The following is a 27,399-nucleotide window of genomic DNA, read 5'->3' as shown; positions in this document are numbered from 1 at the left end:
CCATGTGTCAGTGGTTAAGTGTACCTTCCCAGTAACTGCGTTGGTCAGGGCACGGGTGATGTTACGGGACACATGCTGGTGTAAGGCGGGCACGGCACACTGTGAAAAATAGTGGCGGCTGAGAACTGCGTAATGAGGGACGGCTGCCTACATCAGGCTGCGTAAGGCCTCAGTGTCCACAAGCCTAAATGGCAACATTTCCAGGGCCAGTAATTTGGAAAGTTGCGCATTTAGTGCTATGGCCTGTGGGTGGGTGGCTGGGTATTTGCTCTTGCGTTCAAATGCCTGTGGTAAGGACATTTGTGCGCTGCGCTGGGACACGGAAGAGGATGTGGTCGCTGATGGTGCTTGCGAAGGTCCAGGTGCAAGGCGGGATGCATCCAGGCTTGCGCCTTCGACAGGGGATTGACCAGCACGTAACACAAGGGAAGAGGAGGCAGTGGTGTGACCCGCTGACACAGATTGTGGACCCAGGAGTTCGGCCCACATATTACGGTGCTTTGATATCATATGACGGATCATGCTGGTAGTGGTGAGGTTGCTAGTTTTCACACCCCAGATCATTTTTGTATAGCACAGGTTGCAAATCACAATTCTTTTGTCGTCCGCACTTTCCTCAAAAAAGTGCCATACTGCGGAACACCTACCCCTTGGCAAGGGAGATTTCCGCAAGGGTGTGCTCTGGGGAACAGTTGTGGGCCTGTTTGCTGTGGCCCGCCTTCTCCATTTTGCCACCCCACTGCCTCTTCCAGCCTGTTTCGGTGCTGCGGTACCCTCCTCCTCTGTACTGCTGTCCTCGCTCGGCTTGCCACCTTCCCAGGTTGGGTCAGTGACTTTATTATCCACCACCTCCTCTTCCACTTCCTCACTCTGCTCATCCTCCTGACTTGTTGACCTAACAACAACCTCAGTTATTGACAACTGTGTCTCATCTTCATCATTAACCTCTTGAGACACTATTTGCCGTTGACTTATTGGCAACTGTGTCTCATCATCAGCATCCACCTCGTGAAACACTATTTGCCGTTCCCCACCATCATCTTCTTGTGACTGTGGATGCTCAAGAGTTTGGGAATCATGACACAAGATCTCATGTCCCTCTTCAAGCGGGCTTGTCAAGAGGCCCAAATGAAGGAATGGCCCTGAAAAGAGTTCCTCGGAATATCCGAGTGTGGGATCACTTGTTTGGCAAGACTCTCCATGGTGGGAGGAAGGAGTATCAGGGTGAGGATTGTGTTGACCAGACTCTTGGCTACTGAGACTGGACTTGGTGGAAGACATTGTGGTGCTTAACCGACTGGAAGCATTATCTGCTGCAATTCAACCGTCCACCTGGTCGCACTGATCTGACTTTGAGAACGTTGTCCTGCGCCGCCCTGAAAACTGGGACATGAAGCTAGGTATCGTGGATGATTGTTTTTCTTGTGCTCTGGCAGCAGGCACAGTTTCAACGCGCCCAGGGTCACGGCCTCTGTGTGCACCATCAGCATCACGGCCACTTCCCTGTCCCTTACTGCTCACCTTCTTCATATTAAATGTTATATATACTTAAAAGTATGTCACACGTACAGTAGCGTAAGATTTGTAAGTGTATGCGCAAAAAAATAAAAAAAGGTATTTGGGATGTGGAAACGTCACACAGGAGATATACCGCAGATAATGTCACTGATGTCACCAGCAGCTAATAAAAAATTACAGTGAATGTCATAGGATTTTGGGATGTAGTAACGTCACAAAGGAGAAATACCGCAGATAATGTCACTGAAGTCATCAGCGGCTAATATAAAATTACAGGGAATGTCACAGGTATTTTGGATGTGGAAACTTTACACAGGAGATGTACACCAGGTAATATCACTGTCCGCAGAGGACACCGTATACAGAAAAAGTACACTGGATGTCACAGATATTTTTGGGATGCGCACACGTTACACAGGAGATGTAGCGCAGATAATTTCACTGTCTGCCGTGGCCTAATTATTGCTGATGTCAGCAGCGGCTAATATAATATTACAGAGAATGTCATAGGTACAGTATTTGGGATGTGGAAACGTTACACAGGAGATGCTCCCCCAGGTAATGTCACTGCCGCAGCGGACACCGTCTACGGAAAAAGTACACTGGATGTCACTGATATATTTTGGATGTGCACACGTTACACAGGAGATGTAGCGCAGCTAATGTCACTGTCCGCAGCAGACACAGTCTACGGAAAAAGTACACTGGATGCAGTGTCGGAATGGGGTACCTAGGGCCCACCAGTAAAATTTATTTTGGGTGCCCACCATACGGATACATTCAAATATAATAAATAATCTAACAAGTTTTTTATAAGAACATCGGCTGGTTGAGGTTCTGTACATTGAATATATGTATAAAGAGCAGTAAGTCTACTGTGTTATGTGCCACTTGTGCAGGGGGTGGGAGACCCACTTTGCTCAGGGGCCCACCGGGGGATTCCCCTGTACCCCTGTGGGCCAGTCCGAGTCTGACTGGATGTCACAGATATTTCTGGGATGCGCACATGTTACACAGGAGAAATACCGCAGACAATATCATTGATCTCAGCAGCGGCTAATATAAAATTACAGGGAATGTCACAGTTATTTGGGATGTGGAAACATTACACATGAGATGTAGCGCATCCGAGATGCTGTATGCGAGAGTGATGCAGAGGAAGCCTTTTCTCCGCCCACAGCACAAAAAGTGCCGCTTGAGGTGGGCTAAAGCACATTTGGACAAGCTAGCTTCATTTTGGAATAAGGTGCTGTGGACTGATGAAACTAAATTTGAGTTATTTGGCCATAACAAGGGGAGTTATGCATGGAGGAAAAAGAACACAGCATTCCAAGAAAAACACCTGCTGCCTACAGTAAAATATGGTGGTGGTTCCATCATGCTGTGGGGCTGTGTGGCTAGTGCAGGGACTGGGAATCTTGTCAAAGTTGAGGGACGCATGGATTCCACTCAGTATCAGCAGATTCTGGAGACCAATGTCCAGGAATCAGTGACAAAGCTGAAGCTGCGCCGGGGCTGGATCTTTCAACAAGACAACGACCCTAAACACTGCTCAAAATCCACTAAGGCATTTATGCAGAGGAACAAGTACAACGTTCTGGAATGGTCATCTCAGTCCCCAGACCTGAATATAATTGAAAATATGTGGTGTGACTTAAAGAGAGCTGTCCATGCTCGGAAGCCATCAAACCTGAATGAACTAAAGATGTTTTGTAAAGAGGAATGGTCCAAAATACCTTCAACCAGAATCCAGACTCTCATTGGAACCTACAGGAAGCGTTTAGAGGCTGTCATTTCTGCAAAAGGAGGATCTACTAAATATTGATTTCATTTCTATTTTGTGGTGCCCAAATTTATGCACCTGCCTAATTTTGTTTAAACAATTATAGCACACTTTCTGTAAATCCAATAAACTTCATTTCACTTCTCAAATATCACTGTGTGTGTCTCCTATATGATATATTTAACTGACATTTTTTTATCGTAACAACCAACGATTTATACAGAAAAATCATGACGATTAACAAGGTTGCCCAAACTTTCGCATCCCACTGTATAACATATATACACAAATGGTTCACCAAAGCACAGCACTATCCTACCACACAGTTTCAAAGATACACAAGAAACAATCAGCAACATAGATATCTGTAAAACAACAGTCGCTTATTCACTGCATGACACCAGGCTCGGACTGGCCCACAGGGGTAAAAGTGAATTTCCTGAGCAAGGTGGCCCCCTAGTCTCCCACCCCCTGCACAAGTGGCACATAATACAGTAGACTCTGTGCACTACATACATATATACAATGTACAGCACCTCAACCAGCCTATGTTCATATAGAAAACCTGATAGACTATTACGCAAACTCCCCAGTTCATTATTATAGACACAATCAGAGCTGAGATGACTTCTAGGTATAGAGGAGAGCTGCCAGTATCCTCTTCTCCCCAGGACCTACCTTCTCAAAATTGCTGCAGGGACCCCTATATTCAATCATCGGGTAGCATCTTGATGCTATGTGAGCAGGTAATATGGTATTTGAATGTATCCGTACGGTGAGCCCACAAAATAAATTTTACTGGTGGGCCCTAGGCACCCCAGTCCGACACTGCATGGCACCTGTGGTGGCTAGGAAATGCACGTTAAACAGTTTACATGTGAACATAGCACAAATTTCCAGTCTTGGAACATATTTAGGCATAACACCACAACAATCTCAACATTGTAAGGTGTCAGAAGATCCCTACCAACATCTCAAGGGACCCTTGTGCTCATGTATAATGCAGGTGCATGGTTGCCAACTGTCCCCAATTTGCAGGGACTGCCCCTGATTTTCAGTATCTCTAATAAAGATATCTTCTTTAGCGTGGATTCATGTATACATATAGCAGCATTTTTCTCTCTCTACCTACTGTGTATTATTATCATATTTGTTGAAAGCTAGATGACCTCATAAAAGGTCGGAGTAAACGTATCTACTCTGGGGCTAGTCTGGCCATGCATTGATCATTTAGTTAAATAGAACATACTGCACTAGTATATATCTTTCTTTTCTGACATCCTGTGGGGCATCCCATTCGTTTTTACTTTCAGACTAATCAAATCACTGGGTTGAAGTTTAAGTCCAATCCATCAATAAAGGAGCCGGATATTGTTCCAATTGTAGGTGTTTGACTTAACCACAAATCCTTGAAGGTAAAAGGGGCTCATTTTTTATTCCTTAGCACCAGCACTGTGATCTCTCTTTTAAAGTGCTTCATGATATACACCAAGTATTTTTCAGCCACATTTCATGGCACAGTTAGTATATGAGTCAGTAGATAGGGCAATCCCCGATACTCAAACACCCAGTAATCATCTGAAAATAAAAATAATGTCTGCTGTCTTTTTGAAAGAATTCTGCACTTCATAAGGGCACTGGAGCTAACCGCAGTCTTAAGTAGTTCCCGATGCACCGGTCTTTGAAAGAGCAGACTCAGAACAATGAAGATCTCTACCATTAGAGGTCACTACCAAGCAAGGCTTTGAACATGCGGCTTGCATTAGAGACTGTATCCTATGCTGAAAACGAATTCCAGAGGAAAATATTAAATCCAATTTCTCTTCACTACCAAGTCCATGGTTAATGACTCACACGGCATCATGTACATTTTCACTCATTCTTTCTTTTTACAGCACCTCATTTACAGTTGTAGGGATCAGTTCTGGTGCATAGACTTTTATGCCAGACAAAAAGGTGCACATGTAATAACACTAAAACGTAGGATCTGACTATAGTTAACAGGACGGTTTGCCTCACCTACAGTGCCCTGATTACAACTTCCAAATCTACGAAAGGGTTGCTATAAAAGACGTAAGACATAAAATCAAGAGTTATTGCTGAATGCAGTGATGTACAGCCAATGGTCATTTTCCATTGACCTGCCTATAGATAATATTTGTATGAACACCACATTTTCAATTTTCATTTCAGGGATGAGTGGCCATGCATAAACCATACATATCTCTTCCTACAGAAGTGGACTCTTGCAGAACAGTTATAAAGGAAGTCCCTCATAATATGCCAACCACTCATTAATAGACATGTAATGCATCTTCTGTGTTTTAACCCCTTTCTGACGCAGTAGCTTTAGGTTTCTCCGGTTTCATTTTTTACTCGTTCCAGGAGCCATAATTTTTAATTTTCCGTCCATATAGCTGTCTCAGGGCTTTTTTTTTGCAGGACAAGCTGTACTTTCTAATGGGACCAATTAATTTTTTATAGGATGTAGTGGGAAATAATGGCATTTCCACAACTGTTTTGTTAATACAGCGTTCCCTAAGCGGTAATAATGATATGTTAACTTCATTCTGTGGGTCAGTATGTTTACAGTGTAACCAGATTTTTATAGTTTTTCTTGTGTTTTTATACTATAAAAAAATTTAAACTTAAACAAAAAGATTTCTTTTTCTTTGCAAGATCATATTCTGACCACCATAACATTTTTTATATTTATGTCTACGGAGCTGTTTGAGGGCTCACATTTTGTAGAGCAATCAGTTTTTTTCATTGATACTATTTTTGGTAGACATAGATGTATGTATGACTTTTTGATCACTTTTTTGAAATTTTAATATTTTTAAGAACTTTTGTAAAAAAAAAATATATATATTTTAAACCTCTTTAGGGACTTTAACATACAATCATCTAATCACTTCTCCCATAGACTGCAATGATTTACCATTGCAGCCTATAGGAAAATGACTAAGCTCCTTTAGACAGGTCTTGACAGGCAATTATCTGTGGCAGGCATCAGAGCCTTCAGAAGACCCCAGGTTGCCATAACAATGGAACAATTCCCACCAGTCTCATTGTATGGAGCTGTCTGGTGATCAAGAGCACACCTCACCCAGTAATTGAGCGCTTAGATGCCGTGGTCACAATTGATCATGGCATCTGAGGGGTTATAAGTCCATGATCAGAGTTTTAACCAATCACAGAGTCTGCCACCGTGTGTCTGGCAATGGCCAGCAATGGCTCATTCTCAGCTTCTGAGCGGGCACCATCTTCAAAGACCTGACATCCACTGTACATGTATGACAGATGTCAGGAAAGGGTTAAATTTCTAACCTTTCTTGCAGACTGGCAGGAGAGGATAGGAGCAGTGAGGCTGGCGCTAGAGAGAGATGCTCTCCCAGCAGTTCACCTCCATACTCGCAGGTGGTGAAGGACCGTGTGAAGATGTCATCACAGCCAGGTCCTGCACCATCCTAATCTTGTTATCTGGACAGTTCCTGTACTCTCAGGGGGTTAGGGATATGTGATTCACAACAGCCAACAACCAACTTGGCCGAACTATGGCTCCTAGTTGAAAGAGCTTGGAATGACATATCAAGTTGGATATCCAACATCTGTATGACCAATTACCATGTCAGAGTGGCAGCTATGTCTCACAGCAAAGGGATATGCCACCCAGTATTAATGTGACTTTGCCTCAACATACCCTGCTGCAAATAAAGGGGGCACCACCTTGGTTGTGTGATCACTGGCCAAGTATTAGCAGTTTATTTTGTGAATATCAGCTCAAATCACATTAAGTTTTTCAGGTGTTCTTTTTTTTTAAATTTCCACTAGTGTATAAATATTTTGTAAAAATTTTTAATTACTTAGTTTTTTAAAATATATTTATTATTACATATTTCCTAGTGATATATCTTAAACAAATATGTGTTGTACAGTGATGGTTTTAACAATAATTAAAAGTTTTGCTTAGCTTGAAAAAAAAAAAGTACTGTTAAATTCCCACCACTCACCATCATACATACTTACCCCACCTCAACCAGTGACTGGCAGCAAAGTTTACTAGACAATATGGATACCACAGGGCCAGCAACACCATAGCAGCTAACAAAATGTATGATTTTTCAGTGTTCTGTTGCTGTGGGTTACTGTCTGCCCTGCTACCATTGTCACCTAAGTTTAACTGTTAAACGGTTAAGTGACTGTTGCAGAAATTACACTAGCTTTACATTTGTTATGTCCTTTAACTTGCACCAATGTATGATTGTATTATGTAAACCATTGTTGACAGTAAGAGTTAAAGAACTAAGTGACTAAACTTTTTTACAACTTTCTTTTAAAATGTTCTAAATAGCCGAAAAATTATTTCTGTAATATACTTTATTCATCATTTATACTTTCCTATGATAATAGACACCCAAAGTGGGTTCTATCGTGTCTTAAAATCATTATTCTCGTACAGCGTTGACAAGTCAGCGTTGTACTGGAGTACGGATTTCACAGAGGGCAGCAGCGAATGTTGCACATGCCGGAGCACGGATCTCTGCTCCTGCCTGTTCTCTCCTAAAGCTTGGCTAAACTCTGGTCCAGCACACCGGTACCCTGTACCCTCTACCCTGTACTGATGTGCTATGCCGGGATTTAGCAAAGCAGAGTGGGTTCCTGCCTGAGCACGCTCAGCTCCACTCAGCTCAAGGCTCTTTATAGTACATCTATACAGGAGTAGCCATGTGCTATAGAGAGCCTTGAGCTGAATTGAGCGTGCTCAGGCAGGAGCCGTTTGCTAAATCCTGGACAAAAAAATACAACAATCATGAGCCATAACATACCAAAAGTATGTAAAATTATGAAAAACTTTATTTCAGTACAGTACAGTACTAAAAATTATAATTAAATGAATGTTTGCGGCAAGATGGCAGGGGCACTAACAGGAATAGTAATTACCATGCTGGTAGATCATAAACCACTAAACATAAGACTATCATGGACAGGATATGTACACAAGCCACGATAATAACACAGTAACAGCATGCCCTAGAAAACCAAAGTCACAAATAACCTTACCTATGATGTGTATAACCAGGGTAGCGTAAAGGTTACAGGCCGGGTACCGATGTCCTGTGCCAGAATTTAGCCAAGCTTGATGGGAGCACAGGCAGGAGCAGAGATCTGTGCTCCGGCTTGTGCAGTGTTCGCTACGGCCTCCTGTGAAATCCGTATACCAGTATAGCACTGGCATGTCAGAGCTGTACGAGAATAGGGATTTTTAAGGCACAATAGCACCCAGGACTTTGGATGCTTATTTGAGTAGGAAAGCAGTATAATTGATTTATAAAGTATATTTTGCGGGAATTTTTTTTTTCCGGCTAATAAAAGAAAGTTGTAAAAAAGTTTAGTTACTCTTTAACTGCCTGTTAATATGATAAATGAGTCAGCATGAAAGTCATGCTACCGGTGTCCCCACATAAGTTAGTACAACCAACAGAGAGGATAAGTAGAGATTAGAGATGAACTGTTCCTCCCCCGTCATGATATTCCTTTCCTTTCAGCATAGAGTATTGCATACAGTTGCCTTGACACAGCGTACTTGGCAGCAGTCTGGCTGATCTTGGTCATAGGCTGGTCTTCTCTACAGGCCTTGGCTGCTATAAGATGCAGGGGTAAGGTTATTCATTCCTTCATAATAGAAGTCTAAGGGCTGCAAAACGGATCCGTCCCGTTTCCGTTATGCAGGAGAGTCCTCTCCTGCATAACGGAAACGGTAAAGATCCGTTATGCAGGCCATAGACTTCTATTATGACGGACTGAATAACGGAATGCCTCTAAAGGCATTCCGTTATGCATTCCGTCATAGAATTGCGTTTTGGTCCATGGTAACGGAATCTATAACGCAATTCAGCTTTTACCACCAAACAAAGCGTGAACGAATTTTAAAATATAAAATTCTCTCATCTCTAGTAGAAATGCAGGCAAAGCCTTATGGTTTGACACAGGGGATCTACTGAGAGGCACAGTAATAGTGTGAGCTGGAAGAACCTGCATATTTCAGCATGTACAGTAGCTAGCTAATTAACTATCATTAGAGGTGAACGGCACTAGCCATAAAGGTATGCCATGTCAGGCAGGGCCGTCTTTGCCGCAGGGCAAAAGGGGCAGCTGCCCCGGGCCCAGTTGCTCATGGGGGCCCTGGCGGCTGGCCCAACTCGCGACTCTGACTCAGTCTCCATCTATAGTCTAATATGCAGAAGCGCAGCACAGACAGTCTACTCATCACCACACAGATGTCTAGACAACTTGAACTTACAGCGCCGAAGGCGAAGCACTTCGGCCCCCCGCCCCCGTCACTCACGTGGTAAAAGGGGGTGTGAGTCATCACCGCAGCCTGGTGAAGCGCCACGGCGGAGCAGGCACCAGCAGGGACTAAGTCCCAGCCTCCGGTCCAGAGGCTAAAGGGATTGGCTGGCGGTGGTGAGTGAGTCACACACAGCCTCACGTGATGTGACCACTTACCAGACAAGAAGTCCAGACCAGTCTCAAGTCACTGACCTGCTGACCTGACCTACCTAATAGTACAGACAGTCAGGCAGCCAGCCAGAGTCGACCTGCCACTGCCGCGCCAGGAGGGGAGGACAAGACTGAGGAGGAGGTAAGCAAAAAGCAGTGGCACGCTGCGCATAGGCATTATATTTATATATATATATATATATATATATTGACTTTATTTTATATTTGAAGAAACCGGTCAGGACTCAGGTCACCAGATCCATCCGACCATTCATAAATTTGTGGGGGATTATTATAGAGAGCCCCAGGCGACAAATGGCAGGGGTTGGGTTCTTCTCTCTGTCTGACACTGCTGCTGAACTGTGGCCTGGGGCCATCACTTGCCACATTTACTAACCTTTGCTCAGGGGGGCCCTCATGGTGTGGACTGGACTGGTCATTTTCACTAAGGAATAGTTTAACCATTTATGTGCAAAAGAGAAGATAAGAAGTCAGCTCCAATCAGATATCTGCACATAGACCAAGACTCTGGGTCTATGTGCAGATATCTGATTGGAGCGGACTTAGTGACCTCTTTTTTTTCTCTTTTGCACATAAACGGTTAAACTATATTCCTTAGAAAAAATGACAAGTCCACACCATGAGGGCCCCCCCTGAGAAAAGATTAGTAAATGTGGCAGGTGGTGGCCCCAGGCCACAGTTCAGCAGACAGAGAGAACCCAACCCCTTTGTCTCCCATCTCTCTAATAATCCACCAGTAATTTAAATAACCCCATTAGTGGGGGATTATTATAGAGACGGGAGACAAAGGAGTTGGGTTCTCTCTGTCTGCTGAACTGTGGCCTGGCCTGGGGCCACCACTTGCCACATTTACTAATCTTTGCTCAGGGGGACCTCATGGTGTGGAATGGACTGGTCATTTTCACTAAGGAATATAGTTTAACCATTTATGTGCAAAAGAGAAAATAAGAAGTCAGCTCCAATCAGATATCTGCACATAGACCAAGACTCTGGGTCTATGTGCAGATATCTGATTGGAGCTGACTTAGTGACTTCTTTTTTTCTCTTTTGGACATAAACGGTTAAACTATATTCCTTAGTAAAAATGACCATTCCACACCACACCATGAGGGCCCCCTGAGCAAAGGGTGACACCAGCCACAGCAACGCCACTGCCTCTATCTGTAAGTCGCTGGAGTGCAGGGCAGGCTCGTTTTTCTGAAGGAAGTGGAACTCTGAACTGTCTGAACTCTGAACGGCTGTACAGTCAGTAGTGGCATGTGACACATGTGGCAATAATAATGTGTCTGCTGGCCTGCAGCCTGGTAAAGACCTGTGTCATGTCATGTGTGATGTGCATACCAATTATACCATACAAACGTGTGCAGATACTGGTCCTGTACTCCTGTGAGGCTGCAAGGCAGAGGTGTGGTGTCGACCACTCCTGAGACTGCATGTGCTTAGGCCTCATGCACACGGTCGTTGTTTGGGTCCGCATCCGAGCCGCCATTTTGGCGGCTTGGATGCGGACCCATTCACTGTGTGTTGTGGTGGAGGGCGCGTTTGCATGCTAGGGTGTGTGAAGGCGGCATCCAGGGGGCCCAAGTAAATTCTTGCCCAGGGTCCAATCAATATTAAAGACGGCCCTGATGTCAGGTCCTACATAGGGCAAAGATGCAGCTCAAAAGGAGTAGAGGCCAGAGCTAGTGGTATAGAGAAGCCACCTTACCCCTGCATCTTTTAGCAGCCAATGCCTGTAAAGAAGACCAGCCTATGACCAAGATCAGCCAGACTGCTGCCAAGTACGCTGTGTCAAGGCAACTGTATGCAATACTCTATGCTGAAAGAAAAGGAATATCATGACGGGGGAGGAACAGTGTGGCTGGTTGCAAGGATAGAATTGAGAGTGCCTGATAGAGACTCTCCATGTTGTGCAGAAATGTCATATAGGAAATATGCTTAGGCAGGGTGCTGGCTGTCCTTAAAGAAAACAGCTGTGTATAGAGACTTATTGGCAATGCTCCATGGGAAACAAATATGCACAGAGGTATCTCTCAGGGAAAAAGAACCATCTCACTAGCGCCACCTTCTGGAAGTGGCTCCCTATGTGTCAAAATCTGACCTTTTTGACAAGCTTTGAAACATGGCCAGAATACTACTCCATACTGGTGAGGTGCAAGCACCCTGAAACACCTATCTATGGATGGATATTAGACTTGGCTGTGTTCACTTGTCATGCCTTGTTAAAAAAATGGATTTTGACTCAAAGGGAGCCACTCCTACAAGTTGGCATCAGCATAGATGTTCTCTTTCCCTGGGAGATATTTTTTTCAGCACCCTGCCTAGACTGTTTTCAAGGCATGCCACTCAGCTAGCCAGAATCGTACACCGTACTGATGAGGGGCAAGTATCCCAAAATAGCTGACTACAGATGGATATTTGGCTTGGCTATTTTCCCTTGTCAAGTTCCAAGGCTTGTTAAAAAAGTTGGAATTTGAATCATAGGGATCCACGTCCAGAAAGTGGCGCTAGTGAGATGGTTTTCTTTTCCTTAGAGGTATCTCTTTGCATATGGAAAACATATGGTGCAAACTGCACTTAACCATCTTCACCAATGCCACCCTGAGGAGACTTCAGCTAGAGTGTCGATGCTCAAGTTGGGTTCAATAATTTATGTTGGAATGACTATGAGGCAATTAAAAATGCAGATTAAAGATCATGTAATAAATCGGTCAAAAAAGTGATACAGTTTGAAAAATTTAAATCCATCCCCAAACGTTTCAGATTGTGACTGTAATCTGATGGTAGTGATGGTCCATTGGTCAGAATAGGAATTATAGGTGATGATTTAAAAACAGATCACTGCATTACGACCAGTAGCTCTTTCTGGCTTAAGCAATGCTGAAAGCTTTGGCGGTATTTATGATACCCTGCACTCTGGCTTTATATACTCATAAAATAAGGTGTTGTGATTTTTTTGGGCCTATTTGTACAAAAATTTGCATCTTTCTGCATCATTCCAGTTGTGAAAAGTGGGTGGGAAAGTGTATGTGGTTAACTATTTTATTTCTTCGTTCCACTCCAGCATTTTGTCACAAACTCACTCATTTTTAGGTAAAAATGTTAGGTTTGAAGATGCACCAAATTTAACAAACATATGCCATTTGATAAATTTGGAGCAACCTATGCCAATGCAGACAGGAGCAAAACTGATTTCAAATATTACCTTCATAACTAGAAAACCTACAATTTCTGGGGAAATTGTGTGAAGTGTTCTTGCCTCCACCAGTAGTCTACAACTGTAGTGGGTGGAGTAACTGGGTGGAGTAGCTTGAGTAACTGTTGTGTGGTTGGAGTGGCTGGAGTAACTGTGGAAAGGTTGAACTGGGCAGAGTAACTTTATGGAGTGGGCAGAGTAACTGTGTGGAGTGTTTGGAGTGAGTAAAGATAGTAAACATTACACTAACCAATCGATTGATCAAATTTAAAAAGTGCACATGGCAAGCTTGATAGAGTGAGAAATGAATTTCAACTTTTATTTATTTATATAGCACATTTAATTGCAATGTTGTGCCCAAAGTGTTTCACAGTTACAATAAAACATACATTTATAAAAACATTAGCAGCTGATTTGTGTAGGTGGGCTTGAAAATGAAGGAGTGGTGGCAGTTTAGAAATCATGTCCTGATTTTTCAGCTCACACTCTAGCTTTTGTCACTCTGCTGGCTGCTCACACACCTGGGTTCCTATGGCAACTCACTCTACAGCAAGGGCAGAGAAGAGCGGTTACAAACAAACTGCTCCAACTTGCTCACTTCACTGGCGGTTGCCATTTTCAAACGGTTGTAGTTTAAAAATTATAAATCCTACAGCGAAGAGCTTTATATTGTGAGATCAGACCTATATTTTGATGCATAGTAGGTCTCTAAAATATTAAAAATGAAGGCACAGTCGCAGTTTAGAAATTGCCCTAGAGTGGCTAGAGTGGAGTTTCAATGAATGTCAATGGGCGGTGTAAGTTGCAAACAAATGGTCATATTGTGAAAACTATCAGGACTAAGGCTTTTTAGTGGCAGCAGGGATAGCTGAACATTTTGATATAAGATTTGTGTAGGTGGACCTGAAAATGAGGGAGTGGTGGTAGTTTAGAAATCATGTCCTGATTTTTCAGCTCCCACTCTAGCTTTGTCAGCTCCCACTCTAGTTTTGAGCATTCCGCCATTCATTCCTTTAGGAGCAATTTTGCCACAAAAACGCAGATATTTTGTGATCCATTCGGCGAAACGCTCCACAAAGTAATAGCACACCAATCGGGAACAATCCGCAAGTTTCAGTATTTTACTGTCTATGTAGTGTAAAAACTGTGGGAGGAGTTAGGGTGGTAAATTTGGCTATAATAATAAGAATATATATTTGAGATAACAGTAAGTGGTCTTGGCATGCAAGAACACTTAATAAATTCTCCCCTTTGTGTATGTATTGTCCTGTATCTAAAAGGCGTGATGTAGACTTTGTGTGGTTCATCATTGGTTTTGGTATTGGGTTATTACATTTTTATTGTAGAGCTTGCTCCTCTTCTTCAATTTGTAGAATTTCAGTTTGTGAGCATATGCTTGCAGACTCTGCCGAACTGTACATCGCGGAGCACCATTGCGTGTAGGTATGACTACTACCTGACGTATTATGTTGAGAGTGTTATGGGGCTGATCATGTGTGGTTGGGTGGGTTTCACTGTCAGCGATATCTCATGCACATGTGCCATGTAATGAGCCAGCCCTATGTCAACAGGTATAGTATGTTACAATCATCCCCCTTGAAATATATACTCCTCTTAGTCCACTTTTATGTAACTTGTGACTAAGCTCTTGGGAGTGAAACTTATGTTGGTGTGACATATGCAGGACAAGGCAATCATGGCAATGGTTTAATTTAAAGGGGACCTGCCATGTTGAACATGGTGTCTGAGCTGAAGGCAACAGGTTATAGAACAGCTGAGTAGATTGATATATAGTTTTGTGGGAAAAGATTTAGTAAAACTTGGAATTTTACACATTTCATTTTTCTGCATATTCTGGGCTTTGCAGTCAAGGAGGCGGTCCTATAAGTGATTGACAGCTATCTCTGTATACATAGAGGGAAGGCTGTCAGTCCTTGACTGCAAAGCCCAGCATGTGCAGGAAATTAAATGTGTAAATTCCAAGTTTTACTAAATCTTTTCCCACAAAACTATATATCAATCTACTCAGCTGTTCCTGCTCTATAACCTGCTGCCTTCAGCTCAGACACCATATTCAACATGGCAGGTCCCCTTTAAATTAACGTTTTATATATATATATAGCTGGTTGCGGTACACTGGTGCACGTGCTGTATTTTTCGTGCTATATAGCCGGCGTATATGTGCCATCTCTCCGATCCATCAGCACAGGCCTTACCTTATTCATATACAGCTGGCATAGGTGCTATAGGAGCTACCTTTGGACTGGTGCACTGGTGCACGGGACTCATGTCATTTATGCACATATAGGTTATATTTACTTATAGAGCCTGTATTTTATGTATGTTTGTTTTTAGGGATTATGTTTTTAGGTTTTAATAAATTGTATATCATTGCCTATTCAAGTGCGCCCATTTGAGTGTGCCCCTTTTCTTTTGCTATCTACGTTTTTACTTTGGGCCTAAGGGTGGGCCATTAAGGTGAGCACCTTTTCCATTTACGGTGAGAGGTTGAGCCGCTGAGTTTTTCATTTCCCCTTTAAATTAAACCATTGCCATGATTGCCTTGTCCTGCATATGTCACACCAACATAAGTTTCACTCCCAAGAGCTTAGTCACAAGTTACATAAAAGTGGACTAAGAGGAGTATATATTTCAAGGGGGATGATTGTAACATACTATACCTGTTGACATAGGGCTGGCTCATTACCAAATTATTTCCCACAAAACTTTAAATCAATCTTATCAGCTCCTCCTGCTCTATTACATGCTGCCTTCAGCTCAGATACAATGTTCAACATGACTGGGGGTCCATTCATACGTCCGCAATATTTTTCCGGATCCGTTCCGGATTTTGCGGACCCGTTCATTTTCAATGGAGCCGGAACTGATGCTATGTGCTGTCCGCATCCTCATTTCCTGATCCGCACTTCCGGATCCGCAATTCCGTTGCCGTAAAAAAATAGAACATGTACTATTCTTGTCTGCAAGTTGTGGACAAGAAAAGGCATTTTCTATTATAGTGCCGGCGATGCCATTGTCCGTGTTTTGCGGATCCGCAAAACACCTACGGACGTGTGAATGGACCCTTAATGTTCTAAAATTATGTGTAGGGGCAAATTTCACTGCACATTATATATGATTTGGCATTTTGTAGTTAGACATTATATTTATGTGTTAACACTACCTTAGTTATACTCACTAGCTGCATTTTTGGACCCTTGCACAAGGAGGATCTTTAGTCTGATTGGTTAATCTTGAGTTTGGTTATTTAGTGATTGCTATACCGTCACTACCACAGTGAGGACTACCACCTCCATCATTGCCACTACCACCACTCAGGTCTTCTCCATCTCCCATCCCGGCTTGCTGCAAAGTGACCTCAAAAAGTCGCAAAAGCCTTTTATTCCAACTTTTTGAAGACAGAATTCTGGAGTGCAGGGCTTTATAAATTCCCCTTCATTAATAACTCAATCTTTTAACTTTTTTAATATATATTTAGCTTTATTAAATGCCAAAATGAAACCACTCATAAATCTTCCTAATGGGTGTGTTGTGATCAAATATCAGCCATACTGAAAAAAAAATATTTCAAGCATTCCGATACCCAGATATATAATGTGTCATTTCTAACCATACAATATGTGCAATTACACCTGGTTTTATATTAAGAAAATATTCATTTTTACTAAATAATTTAATATTCTTATACATATGTTCAGTATGTTCACATTTCCAACTTTACTAAAATGTATACTATGTATACTAAAATTATATATCATAGAGGCTAAATATAATCACTATAATTTCTTATATATTTTCTATCATATAAAACAGATGATCTTAGACATTTTATAGAATTATAATTGCATGTAAATTTTAAAAAGTTGTTATAGAAATTGAAGTAATATGTTTTTCTATTACTGACCGTATTTATCACTGATATTGAGCGTTGGTCACTTTAACTCTTTAATGTTCAGGCCTGTTTTGGCTTAATGATCAAGAAATATTTTTAGATTTTCATCCTTACATTCCAAGATCCATAACTGTTTGTGATGCAACATGAGTAACAGGTTATCTTTATTCTGCGAGTCAGTACATTTACAGAGGTAGCAAATATTTCTGATCCTCGCCATTGCAGCAGGATCTCACAGTGATGATGGGGGGAATGTTCTTGCGCCTGTACAATCATCATGCTGTACATGTATGTTGGAATGCAACATCTGAACTGAAGTACTTGTACATATAGATGCGACAAAGGGGTTAGAGTTTGGGGGGATATTACAAGTTTTGCCAGCATTGCTTTATTTAACAGGTTATCTCCTATCCACAGGATAAGGGATAACTTTTAAGCTGGTGGAGGTCAGAGGTTGTAATACATTTTTTCCAGAAAAGTAAAAATACTCCTCTTACCCTTTTTACAGAGTACAAAATAAGACATAAAAAAAAAAGTATAGAACACACATCCACATGGTCTGTATTGATCTATTGCTCCTCAGCATAATTTATGAACTGTACATGGGGTACTTTGTGTACCTTTTGATCAAAATGCATAACCCCTCCCTACGGCTTGCCGCTCACACTTCCCGCCCCTTAAAGTTTGATTGATGGGCTTTTTTGTTTTCTTCATGTGCAATACCTTCTTGAGATCCCAAGCGAGAGCGCTCCCGAGGACATTATTATATGGCACATGTGCGAGATCTCAAGAAGGAATCGCGCATGAAGGAAACAAAAAGTCGATCAATAAAACGCAAAGTGAAGGAAAAGGTGAGCGGCAAGTCTAAAAGGGGTTTTGTAGGCAGTTTATATTAATGACCTATTATCAGGATAGGTCATCAATATCTGATTGCGGGGCTCCAACACCCAGTACTTCAACCGATCAAGAGGATGTACACAATGCGAGAACTGCTTCCTCTTCATTACACTAAGAGTCGTCTCTGTTGCAGCAGCGGCATAGTATAATTACAAGTACTCACCCCATTCAAGTGAATGGAGCGAATACTTTTAATTACACTGCACTTCTGAGATAACGGGCAGTGTAATGAAGAGGAAGTAGCAGCACACATGGAGCACTACCTTCTCTTCAAACAGCTGATCGGCACGGTTGTCGGCCAATCAGACATTTATGACTTATCTTCGTTAATAATATAAACTGCTTGCACAACCCCTTTAAGTGTGAAAAATCACTGCCTCCTTGACCTCGAGAACCTCATTTACATACAGCAGCAGAATGAAGATTTTTTTACAGCGCTCATGTCCATCAGACGACTTAGAAAAGCACATAATTAGAAACTAGATGGCATCAGCTGTAAGGTGCTGTAGACAGTTTAGGGCCCATTTTGGTGCTGGCAGGTTGCCTTGAACATTTTCTGCTTATTATCTTTGTAAAAATATTTTTAGGGATCAGAATTCTTATACAGAGGTCAATATAGAACTCAAATCCCTACACAAAGTTCAATGATACATTCTCGCAGCCTGTGGCCACCACTAGAGGGCACCTATGAGCTTACTGCATATTACATTATTGAGTTCAGTGTATAAACACCATGCAGTAAACACCTAATCCACTCCTAGTAGTAGCTGCAGACAACTATGCAAGGGATTTCAACCTCTAAAACTAGTGTAGTATTATGAGGGAAATACTCATTTTAAACTTTATAGTATGTATTACAATTTGTGTCATGTCACTAATACTGATGATAGTTTGTAGCAATTTTAGTGAATGCTTTTTTATCTTATCTTTATTATATTCCTACTTTGTCTCAGTCAGGGGCATAGACAGATTTCCTATTGTAAGTACCCCACTGTTCTCAGTTGTAGTTCCTGAGAACACATGGACAGATGAACTTCTGACATCTGTTTACATGGTGGGGCCTAATGCCAAGTGGGCTTAGTCTGACAACAGATGTGCTATTGCACTGCTGGGTCTCGCCATCTGGGGGCACTCTGTTGTACCAGCAGTGATTGCTGTGTGTTGCTGTGCCAAATTACAGTAGGTACCCAATCGAAAGAGGCAACCTTGACATCAAAAAGTATACAAGTGCCTTGTGTATAGTTTATTTATTATGGCATTGTATTATATACTATTAATTATGCTGAGAAGCAGCAGATCAATGTATAGCATGTGGATTTGCGATCCATGTTGCCTTTTCTTTTTTTAGAATTTCTTTATCTTCTTTTTCTTACTGTTTCATATAATGTTTCATATTATCGACTTGGTACAATGCCCCTCAATAATAATGTAATGTGTTATTTGTTGAAACTATAAGGGTTATAAGGGTTTTCTGCCGGACACGCACGCCAAAATGTCCCCAGCAACCATGTGGTTTCTGCTTCCAGTTCATTTCAAAGGGAGGCAGTGTTGAAGTTCTCAGCTAGGCCACGGCTTTAAACCACTGCTCACGGTCTTCAGTGCTACTTCCCGCTAAAATGAATGAGAGGCAGAAACCACATGGCCGCAGGCAAAATTTTGGTGCCAGTGTCTGGGCCAAGATTCTGCCGGCACAAAACAATGTATGAATGGGTTCATAGCCTTAAGGCAAAGCAGTGGTTAGAGTCATTACCAGATTATACTTATTGTCTTGCAAAGTTCTCACTTCTTTGATTTCAACATTAAGACTAGTTATATTACTTTGTTAGGCACTGTATACAAAATAAAGGGGGTCATTTATTAAGACCAGAGTTTTAGGCACCAGTCTTAATAAACCCCTGCGCTGGCGGTGGATCCTCCGGGGTTATGAAGAGGCCCCAGCCTCAACATAACTTTGGCGCATCCATTGCCGCTTCTAAATGTAAGACAGCTTCCTAGCTGTCTTACATTTAGACCTTTTTCTACGCCTGAAACAGGCATAGAAAATGGTAAATGAGACGGGCCTCCAGGCACATCCCCTTCTCTGCCTACGCCATGTTCACCTTTTTTAGACCTGGCACGAGCGGGGAAAAGTCGCAGATTTTCAGCTTCATAAATGACCCGCAAAATGTTTAAAGTCAGATGTCATATCATCTTGCTTTTATATTGCCATATTATCTTACATGACTCCCATGTTTATAGTATTCAGTTATCTACTTGGCTTCACATCTCATTTATGGTCAAGATAAATTCTGACTAGCTAAACTGCATTGCAAATACTTATAATTGCTGAAATTTTACCATTAACAATCATGATCAGATTATTACCCAGTAATATATAATTCCAGCATCTATATAATGTGTAACTATTATTCTTTAATATTATTCATTAAATGATAAGGTCTTATAATTCATGTTAAGTCTTTCATTAAAATTTGTAAATAGAAAAATAATAAGCAGAATAAAACAACTGTAATTTTTGTCGTAGAAAAACATTCAATTTTATCTGAATTATAATAAATTATTATACATTTTAATCATCTTATTATAATTAACTCCCAGGAGAGGGCTGTATATAAGTATACAGATTTTTATGCTTTGTTATAAATGAAGGTAAAAAAAACTGTATCCCCTTTAATGTAAAGTTATGACACCTTTGATATGATTTTACAATGTTTCTAGTTACCTTCAGTAAAGGATTACACTAAGTTTCATTCATTCACCCATTTATTTTCAGACCCCCTGATTTCAGTTCCTATTCCAACTTTCAGGTTTTTCTTATATGGATGTGTTCTTCCCAGTAATATATTGATTTGTGTGTAGGTGCGTGCTTTCCTCCCTATGTACTGCCCTGTGCGTGCTTTCCTCCCTATCTCCAGTATGTGTTAGCTGCTGCCCTCCTTGCATCCCCCCTCCATGTCTCCCATGTACGACTATATCTATCCCTGACACAAGGGAGGGGAGCAGAGAGAGCTGTCAGAGACAAGAGCAGATTCGCAAGCTGCAGGATTTAGGTGAAGGACTTACACACCTACACACACTTTATCCTACATGGGAACTCAATCATGTAATTTCTCCAAATTTATTTAAGTATAGAATTACATAGTAACATAGTAACATAGTACATAAGGCCGAAAAAAGACATTTGTCCATCCAGTTCGGCCTGTTATCCTGCAAGTTGATCCAGAGGAAGGCATAAAAAAAAAATGTGAGGTAGAAGCCAATTTTCCCCACTTTAGGGGAATAAAAAATTCCTTCCCGACTCCAATCATGCAATCAGAATATCTCCCTGGATCAATGACCCTCTCTAGTAGCTATAGCCTGTATTATTATTACGCTCCAGAAATACATCCAGGCCCCTGTTGAATTCCTTTATTGTACTCACCATCACCACCTCCTCAGGCAGAGAGTTCCATAGTCTCACTGCTCTTACCGTAAAGAATCCTCTTCTATGTTTGTGTACAAACCTTCTTTCCTCCAGACGCAGAGGATGTCCCCTCGTCACAGTCACAGTTCTGGGGATAAATAGCTGATGGGATAGATCTCTGTACTAACGATATATTTATACATAGTAATTAGATCTCCCCTCAGTCGTCTTTTTTCTAAAGTGAATAACCCTAATGTTGATAATCTTTCAGGGTACTGTAGTTGCCCCATTCCAGTTATTACTTTAGTTGCCCTCCTCTGGACCCTCTCCAGCTCTGCTATGTCTGCCTTGCTTACAGGAGCCCAGAACTGTACACTCTATTTTCATATAGTACAAAACTACTGGTTGCCTACTCTTGACATGTGTATACTGAGCATTGACATTAAAATATAGCTTTTATTACTCACTTATTAAAATTTGAATGTACTATCTAACCTACTGTTAAAACTATCTAATAGAACCTCTGATGTGCTGTGTTACTTACTAACTGTGCTATTATAATAGTAGCCTGGTAGCGGCGCGCTTGCTCCAGTCACTACTTAGTTATTTAGAGCGGAGTCTACATTTGTCACAGGCAGAGGTCTATACAGTCTAAAACCTCATACACTGCCCCCCGACATGTTTCGCCATGTACATGGCGTCTTCAGGGGTACGGGCAGTCTACCAGAACTGTACACAGTACTCCATGTGTGGTCTGACTAGCGATTTGTAAAATTGAAAAAATGTAATCTATGAAGTGTCATGCATAGTATATACGTTAATCCAAGACACACTTTTTTCTTTGGTTTCACCTTGCACTTACTGTACAATGTTCCCCATAGGCTACCTCTCACCCAACAGTGCTGTACCAGCCTGCACACCTCTATGTGCTCATCAGGATTGTGCAATCTACAACAAAAACTGAAAACTGGTGAGCAGCAGTTTCGGAAGTGTTTCTGAAGGGTAATTAATGATGCTGTAGGGTCACAACATGATACAACTGGTGCACCCTATACAGTATTGTATATAGATTCTGTATGGCACTGTAAGAGTACTGAATACATTTTACATGGTATGACTCTAGCTGGGTGCTTTAAACACTTTTGTGGTCTTGGTGTCCACTGCGCAGCCGGGGGATGCACCTAATTTATGATGAGGCAGTCCATGCACCTAAACAGAAATGTATGACAGCCCCGTGTTGTCATTGATTTCTATCTTCATTTGCAGCAAAAAAACTGGCATCAATAAAGTTGATGCGGCTGCTGGCCAAGCCCCCTACCCGCCCTTGCCATGTCCACTTTCTGAAAAGTAGAGAGAATGACATAAAAACTTCCCTTTGAGAGTCACATATAAAAGGTCTGGCCTGTTACTAATAGCAGGCCACTTTGCCTTGTCTAAGAATGCAAATCACAGGGGGAGATTTATCATCTCTCTGCGCCAGAAAAGCGGCTTTAAAAAAAAAAAAGTTGCAAAGGCCAATTTTACCCTCATCACTTTTCAGAAAAGACTTTCTTGCACAAATAAAGCCAGAGACCTATGGCAGCTCAGATCTGTTTACTTGCACGAACTGCCGGAGGATGGGCCTCATTTATCATGAGGCATGTTCCATGTGACATATCCTCCAGTAGTGCAGAGGATATGAAGGCAGTCTTGATAAATCTCCCCCAATGTCTTAATAAGTTGGCAAAGTTTTATTCCAAAAATGTGCCAAAATTTTGGCACATATTTTGGTGCATGGAGGAGCATTTAGGCTACACCCTTTGATGTGAAGCCACACCACTTTCCCATAAAGGCACGGCCCCTTGTCGGGTGAGCCGTAAAAAGCTTAAAGAAGTGTGTCAAACACTTGGCAAAAGTGATGGAAAGCATGTATGCAAAAAAAAATAGGCATATTTTCAATAGTGCTTAATGCATTATGTGTAACGTTATCATTCGCTACTTCTGTATGTAAAATTTACTTTACCATCTGGTAAATGTGTGCTTCATATATCTGTTCTACTGCCTCTAATCTTTGCCCTGTATGTATTATTTATCTAGGTTCTTTACAACTAAGTATAAACTGGTAAATCTAGGTTCTAAAAAAATATGTTTTTTTATTATATGTGCAATAGGCAGTTATTTTGCTTCTTTTATGATACCTATGTACAGTACCATGTTTCCTTTTTTTACAATGCAGTTGCTTCTTCTATAATGCTTGGTTCTGGTACCGTACCAACGCACTATTTTTACCATATCCATGCAGCACACTTGGTTCTGTTACTGCATCTAAGCTCTATCCTCTTGGAGCTGGAACTCTTTCAATGCAGTAAAATCACACTGATTTTATTACAAGATTTACAACCATAACCTATTTATTCTAGGGGTGTGACAAAGGGCCAGAAAATGCGCCCACCGTACAACATGCATTATACACTGCTCAAAAAAATAAAGGGAACACAAAAATAACACATCCTAGATCTGAGTTAATTAAATATTCTTCTGAAATACTTTGTTCTTTACATAGTTGAATGTGCTGACAACAAAATCACACAAAAATAAAAAAAATGGAAATCAAATTTTTCAACCCATGGAGGTCTGGATTTGGAGTCACACTCAAAATTAAAGTGGAAAAACACACTACAGGCTGATCCAACTTTGATGTAATGTCCTTAAAACAAGTCAAAATGAGGCTCAGTAGTGTGTGTGTGGCCTCCATGTGCCTGTATGACCTCCCTACAACGCCTGTGCATGCTCCTGATGAGGTGGCGGCCGGTCTCCTGAGGGATCTCCTCCCAGACCTGGACTAAAGCATCTGCCAACTCCTGGACAGTCTGTGGTGCAACGTGACGTTGGTGGATAGAGCGAGACATGATGTCCCAGATGTGCTCAATTGGATTCAGGTCTGGGGAACGGGCGGGCCAGTCCATAGCATCAATGCCTTCATCTTGCAGGAACTGCTGACACACTCCAGCCACATGAGGTCTAGCATTGTCTTGCATTAGGCGGAACCCAGGGCCAACCGCACCAGCATATGGTCTCACAAGGGATCTGAGGATCTCATCTCCGTACCTAATGGCAGTCAGGCTACCTCTGGTGAGCACATGGAGGGCTGTGCGGCCCTCCAAAGAAATGCCACCCCACACCATTACTGACCCAATGCCAAACCGGTCATGCTGGAGGATGTTGCAGGCAGCAGAACGTTCTCCACGGCGTCTCCAGACTGTCACATCTGTCACATGTGCTCAGTGTGAACCTGCTTTTATCTGTGAATAGCACAGGGCACCAGTGGCGAATTTGCCAATCTTGGTGTTCTCTGGCAAATGCCAAACGTCCTGCACGGTGTTGGGTTGTAAGCACAACCCCCACCTGTGGACGTCGGGCCCTCATATATCCCTCATGGAGTCTGTTTCTGACCGTTTGAGCAGACACATGCACATTTGTGGCCTGCTGGAGGTCATTTTGCAGGGCTCTGGCAGTGCTCCTCCTGTTCCTCTTTGCACAAAGGCAGAGGTAGCGGTCCTGCTGCTGGGTTGTTGCCCTCCTACGGCCTCCTCCACGTCTCCTGATGTACTGGCCTGTCTCCTGGTAGCGCCTCCAAGCTCTGAACACTACGCTGACAGACACAGCAAACCTTCTTGCCACAGCTCGCATTGATGTGCCATCCTGGATAAGCTGCACTACCTGAGCCACTTGTGTGGGTCGTAGACTCCGTCTCATGCTACCACTAGAGTGAAAGCACCGCCAGCATTCAAAAGTGACCAAAACATCAGCCAGGAAGCATAGGAACTGAGAAGTGGTCTGTGCTCACCACCTGCAGAACCACTCCTTTATTGGGGGTGTCTTGCTAATTGCCTATAATTCCCACCTGTTGTCTATCCCATTTGCACAACAGCATGTGAAATTGATTGTCACTCAGTGTTGCTTCCTAAGTGGACAGTTTGATTTCACAGAAGTGTGATTGACTTGGAGTTACATTGTGTTATTTAAGTGTTCCCTTTATTTTTTTGAGCAGTGTACTATGTCACCCAACCTCTATGAGGCACAACCGATTCAAATGCCCTGTGTACACCCATGGCTTATTTTTAGGAGGGGGGGGTTAAAGATCTGCAAAGGGAAAGTGACTTACCTGCTTCCTGGTGCAGGCTCCCTGCTACTTCTCCTGCAGGCCTGTCATGACGTAAGGGGAGCCGGACACTGCCATGGCCAGTGATTGGCTGCGGGCTGCGGCAATATCATTCTGGATGTTGACAACTTGACATCAATGCAGCCCAGCAGAGCATTGCAGGCCTACAGGAGAAGGAGCAGGGAGCTGGCACAGGGAAGCAGGTAAGTCATCTTCCCTTTGCAAGTCCCGTAGAATGGGAGGGTTTGACAAAATTCTTCCACAACTCCTTTCATTTTCTATTGTGATTTTTTTCTGCTGCAAATGGAAAATGCTTTGTCATTCACAACTTGGATACTTGTTTAAGTTGTTTAACTGCTTTCCTTCTGTAAATCCTTTCTATCATCACAACATGCAAACCAAATAAATCAGCAGGCAAATAATGGAAACATTGTATATCTGGCTGAAATAATTTCCTGGGCACAATTAAAATTGGAGCATTGTACGTGTGGAACGTTTGTATCCTGGAATGATATTATGTGTAATAATGTTTGTTTTATTTTTATTTGGTTGCCTGGTACAAGGCCTGCATAATGGTTGGCATGAACTAGGATAGATAAACATTAGAAAAACAGAAAATCCAGCAAACCTGAATAACCTACAAGTCTATAGTAAAAAGTAGTATAGGTGTGATCAGGAAAATTAGGACATTTACCCTTAGAATTATTTAAAAAGAAATGAAAAGGGTACATGTTTAACCCTTTCATGACCAATGGTCATTGATGCCCCAGTGTCCAGGTCAAAATTTACAAATCTGACATGTGTCCCTTTATGTGGTTATAACTTTGGAATGCTTTTACTTATCCAAGCCATTCAGAGACTGCTTTCTCGTGACACATTGTACTTCATGACAGAGGTAAATTTGAGTCAATATATTTCACCTTTATTTATGAAAAATCCCAAATTTACAAAAAATTTAGAAAAATTTGCAATTTTAAAAATTTCAATTAATCTGCTTTTAACCCTTTAGGGACTTAGAGTGTACTGGTATGCCCTGTTTCCCGAGTCCTTAAGGACTCAGGACGTACCAGTACGTCCCAAGTTTAAAAAAAGATTGCGGCACGGCGGGGGTTAATTGTGACAGGATGTCCGCTAAAATCATTCAGCGGGCATCCTGTCACAACACCGGGGGGAGGTCATGTGACCCCCCCCCCGTATCGGCGATCGCCGCAAACCGCAGGTCAATTCAGACCTGCGGTTTGCGGCGGTGATCTGGCGTGCCATCTGCTCCCCATGCGGCTGTAGGGGGGACCCGATGGCATGGAAGGCAGCGCGATGTCTAAGGAAGGCATCGCGCTGCCTTCCGGTGACGAGCCTGTGAGATCCAGCCCCCTGGATCTCACAGGCCGGAAGCTGTATGTGCAATACACATAGCATTGCTCATACAGCCAATGCATTCCAATACAGAAGTATTGAAATGCATTGTAAAGGATTAGACCCCAAAAGTTCAAGTCCCAAAGTGGGACAAAAAATAAAGTGAAAAAAAAAAGTTGAAAAAATAAAGTTTTCCCCCCAAAAAATTTTAAGTTTCAAGTAAAAACAAACAAAAATGTCATTTTCCCCAAATAAAGTTAAGAAAAATTGGAACGCAATAAACGGCCTGTATACGGAACGCAAAAGAGCCCTAAAACTTACATAAATAAAGAAAAAGTATACATATTAGGTATTGCCGCGTCCATATCGACCGGCTCTATAAACATACCACATGACCTAACCCCTCAGATGAACACCGTAAAAAATAAAAAATAAAAACTGTGCTAAATAAACCATTTTTTTGTCACCTTACATCACAAAAAGTACAACAGCAAGCGATCAAAAAGGCGTTTGCCAACCAAAATAGTACCAATCTAACCGTCACTTCATCCCGCAAAAAATGAGCCCCTACCTGAGACAATCGCCCAAAAAATAAAAAAACTATGGCTCAGAATATGGAGACACTAAAACATAATTTTTCTGGTTTTAAAAAAGCTGTTATTGTGTAAAA

Source organism: Bufo bufo, chromosome 4, assembly GCF_905171765.1.
Source record: "Bufo bufo chromosome 4, aBufBuf1.1, whole genome shotgun sequence".
NCBI classification, from domain to species: Eukaryota; Metazoa; Chordata; class Amphibia; order Anura; family Bufonidae; genus Bufo; species Bufo bufo.
This window is presented reverse-complemented; position numbering follows the sequence as displayed.